We start from the raw sequence: 5,000 nt of genomic DNA on the forward strand, positions 1-5,000 counted from the left end.
CTCTCTCTCTCTACAGTCTCTCTCTCTCTCTCTACAGTCGGATCTCTCTCTCTCTACAGTCTCTCTACGCTATACTCTCTCTATTTCTCTTCTATCTCTCACAGGACTCTTCTCTCCCTCTCTCTCTCTCTCTCTCTACAGTCTCTCTCTCTCTCTACAGTCTCTCTCTCTCTCTCGGCTCTACCAGTCTTACTCTCTCTCTCTCTCTCTCTCTCTCTCTCTCTTTCTTTCTTTCCTCTTCTCCACAAGACTCTCTCTCCCTCTCTCTCTCTCTCTACAGTCTCTCTCTCTCTCTCTCTCTCTCTCTCTCTCTCCTGTCTCTGTCTCTCTCACCCTCTCTCTCTCTCTCTCTCTCTCTCTCTCTCCCTCTCTCTCTCTCTACAGTCTCTCTCTCTCTCTCTAGGAATGAGTGCAATTTACAAAACACATGCAAGCCTCTCTCTCTCTCTCCCTCTCTCTCTCTACAGTCTCTCTCTCTCTCTCTCTCTCTCTCTAGGAAGGAGTGCAATTTACAAAACACATGCAAGCCTCTCTCTGTCTCTCTCTCTCTCTCCCTCTCTACAGTCTCTCTCTCTCTCTCTCTCTCTCTCTCTCTCTCTCTCTCTCTAGGAAGAGTGCAATTTACAAAACACATGCAAGCCTCTCTCTCTCCCTCTCTCTCTCTCTACAGTCTCTCTCTCTCTCTCTCTCCATCTCTCTCGCTCTACAGTCTCTCTTTCTCTCTCTCCATCTCTCTCGCTCTACAGTCTCTCCCTCTAGGAATGAGTGCAATTACAAAACACATGCAAGCCTCTCTCTCTCTCCCTCTCTCTCTCTACAGTCTCTCTCTCTCTCTCTCTCTTTCTCTCTCTCTAGGAAGGAATGCAATTTACAAAACACATGCAAGCCTCTCTCTGTCTCTCTCTCTCTCTCTCTCTCTCTCCCTCTCTCTCTCTCTACAGTCTCTCTCTCTCTCTCTCTCTCTCTCTCTCTCTCTCTCTCTCTCTCTCTCTCTCTCTCTAGGAAGGAGTGCAATTTACAAAACACATGCAAGCCTCTCTCTCTCAACCCCACAGTACAGCAATACCAGAAGGCCCACATCAGAGCTTCTCCTGTCCTGCACCCTCTCAACCCCACAGTACAGTAATACCAGAAGGCCCACATCAGAGCTTCTCCTGCCCTACACCCTCTCAACCACACAGTACAGTAATACCAGAAGGCCCACATCAAAGCTTCTCCTGTCCTGCACCCTCTCAACCACACAGTACAGCAATACCAGAAGGCCCACATCAGAGCTTCTCCTGTCCTGCACCCTCTCAACCACACAGTACAGCAATACCAGAAGGCCCACATCAGAGCTTCTCCTGTCCTGCACCCTCTCAACCACACAGTACAGTAGTAGCTAATACCAGTTCTAGTTACTCACAGTTAGAAAAGCTGCTCCAGTCTTAAAGGAAAATACTCCAGTTGTGTTCAGCAACTATGTCCAACTTCTGTACTAGACTCTAACAACAACATAATAGATTACTGATGCAATACTTCAGCCAGAGGAGTTTGTGTCTGCCCTGTCACTATCAGCTGGTTAGGCCTACTGGTTAGGCCTACTGGTTAGGCCTACTGGTTAGGCCTACTCACGAAGATTCTCCCAGTGCTTCTTCCTCTCAGAGATACACAGAATGCTTTCCACAATGTGTCTCCATGCTCATGTGTGAGTGTGTGTGACTGACAGTCATGTTTGTCACGCTTCAGCCTGCACACACACACAGACAAGGAGACAGGGAGGGACTCATGATCAACATTTACCTACTGTATGTAACAGTTTACCGATGGCCCGGTCTGTCTTCTGGAAAGTACAAGTTGCCCCTTCTGATTCTAGAACTCAATGTGCACTTTGTTTGGTTAATGATCCATGTGAATCTAGCAATTATGACAATTATATGATTTCCTATGATACCCTTTCTGAACCTTTTGTTAGTATATCACCAACAATCACAATATTATATTACTTATCTGTACGTCTATAACTAATACAAGTTGATTTATGTGTTTGTCGAGAGTCAATACGAAAGGAAACCCTCTCTGAGCAGATCTCAGCTGTAGATACTGCCTTTGTCTTTCTCTACAGACAGCTCAACAGACAGACAGCTCAACAGACAGACAGCTCAACATACAGACAGCTCAACATACAGACAGCTCAACAGACAGACAGCTCAACAGACAGACAGCTCAACATACAGACAGCTCAACAGACAGACAGCTCAACATACAGACAGCTCAACATACAGACAGCTCAACAGACAGACAGCTCAACAGACTGACAGCTCAACAGACAGACAGCTCAACATACAGACAGCTCAACAGACAGACAGCTCAACAGACAGACAGCTCAACAGACAGCTCAACAGACAGAGCCGTATGAATAATAAACCAATGAGTGAAATTTCACCGGGGTTAAAGAACATCTGTAGCAGTGGCTCTTGAATGGCTGAGGTTTGTATTTGGATTTTGAATCATTTGTTGGTCCCAAAAAGTCCTCACAACTATAGTAAGACATACCTCTGTGTGTGTGTGTGCGTGTGGACCTACCTGAAGCTTTTTGAGTTATTGTAACACATCAAGTAAATAAAACTAATGTTATAGCCAGGACCCAGTTTCAAGCCAGACCCATCAGAAATCAATCACAACCTACAGTAGGCTTCGACCCACAAGGAATCAATCACAACCTACAGTAGGCTGCGACCCACAAGGAATCAATCACAACCTACAGTAGGCTGCGACCCACAAGGTATCAATCACAACCTACAGTAGACTTTAGACCCACAAGGAATCAATCACAACCTACAGTAGGCTTCGACCCACAAGGAATCAATCACAACCTACAGTAGGCTGCGACCCACAAAGAATCAATCACAACCTACAGTAGGATGCGACCCACAAGGTATCAATCACAACCTACAGTAGGCTGCGACCCACAAGGAATCAATCACAACCTACAGTAGGCTGCGACCCACAAGGTATCAATCACAACCTACAGTAGGCTGCGACCCACAAGGAATCAATCACAGCCTACAGTAGGCTTCGACCCACAAGGAATCAATCACAACCTACAGTAGGCTGCGACCCACAAAGAATCAATCACAACCTACAGTAGGCTGCGACCCACAAAGAATCAATCACAACCTACAGTAGGATGCGACCCACAAGGTATCAATCACAACCTACAGTAGGCTGCGACCCACAAGGAATCAATCACAACCTACAGTAGGCTGCGACCCACAAGGTATCAATCACAACCTACAGTAGGCTGCGACCCACAAGGAATCAATCACAGCCTACAGTAGGCTTCGACCCACAAGGAATCAATCACAACCTACAGTAGGCTGCGACCCACAAAGAATCAATCACAACCTACAGTAGGCTGCGACCCACAAGGTATCAATCACAACCTAAAGTAGGCTTCGACCCACAAGGAATCAATCACAACCTACAGTAGGCTGCGACCCACAAGGAATCAATCACAACCTACAGTAGGCTTCGATCCACAAGGAATCAATCACAACCTACAGTAGGCTGCGACCCACAAGGTATCAATCACAACCTACAGTAGGCTGCGACCCACAAGGAATCAACCACAGCCTACAGTAGGCTTCGACCCACAAGGAATCAATCACAACCTACAGTAGGCTTCGATCCACAAGGAATCAATCACAACCTACAGTAGGCTTCGATCCACAAGGAATCAATCACAACCTACAGTAGGCTTTAAACCCACAAGGAATCAATCACAACCTACAGTAGGCTTCGACCCACAAGGAATCAATCACAACCTACAGTAGGCTTTCGACCCACAAGGAATCAATCACAACCTACAGTAGGCTTCGACCCACAAGGAATCAATCACAACCTACAGTAGGCTTCGACCCACAAGGAATCAATCACAACCTACAGTAGGTTGCGACCCACAAAGAATCAATCACAACCTACAGTAGGCTGCGACCCACAAGGTATCAATCACAACCTAAAGTAGGCTTCGACCCACAAGGAATCAATCACAACCTACAGTAGGCTGCGACCCACAAGGAATCAATCACAACCTACAGTAGGCTTCGACCCACAAGGAATCAATCACAACCTACAGTAGGCAGCGGCCCACAAGGAATCAATCACAACCCACCACTAGGAAAACACTGCTTCATATCACATACACATAACTATTCTCCACATCTGACACACAAGTTAGCCGCGACAGGAACAGGGCAAGCTCACAAATCTCTTTAGGCTTTTATGTGGAAGTAAACTGACAAATAGACAATGACCCAAATGTTGCACCACACACATTACCCACAAACCTTACTGTAATCTACACAACATACCCATTATACACAAACCTTACTGTAATCTATACTACACACACATTACCCACAAACGTTACTATAATCTATACTACACACCCATTATACACAAACCTTACTGTAATCTACACTACACACCCATTATACACAAACGTTACTGTAATCTATACTACACACCCATTATACACAAACGTTACTGTAATCTACACTACACACCCATTATACACAAACGTTACTGTAATCTATACTACACACCCATTATACACAAACGTTACTGTAATCTACACTACACACCCATTATACACAATCGTTACTGTAATCTACACTACACACCCATTATACACAAACATTACTGTAATCTACACTACACACCCATTATACACACACATTACTGTAATCTATACTACACGCCCATTACACACAAACTGTACTGTAATCTATACTACACACCCATTACGCACAAACATTACTGTAATCTATACTACACACCCATTATACACAAACTTTACTGTAATCTACACTACACACCCATTACACACAAACGTTACTGTAATCTATACTACACACCCATTATACACAAACCTTACTGTAATCTACACTACACACCCATTACACACAAACGTTACTGTAATCTATACTACACACCCATTATACACAAACGTTACTGTA

General features: G+C 44.9%; 1 protein-coding gene across 1 annotated transcript in view; it reads right to left on the reverse strand.

Moving 5' to 3' along the window:
* The window catches only part of LOC109880528 (P2Y purinoceptor 2), a 10,546-nt gene that overhangs the window by 4,808 nt on the left and 738 nt on the right, over positions 1-5,000 (reverse strand). The gene's annotated exons all lie outside the window — the stretch shown is intronic.

This window comes from Oncorhynchus kisutch, linkage group LG18, assembly GCF_002021735.2.
Source record: "Oncorhynchus kisutch isolate 150728-3 linkage group LG18, Okis_V2, whole genome shotgun sequence".
Taxonomy (NCBI): Eukaryota; Metazoa; Chordata; class Actinopteri; order Salmoniformes; family Salmonidae; genus Oncorhynchus; species Oncorhynchus kisutch.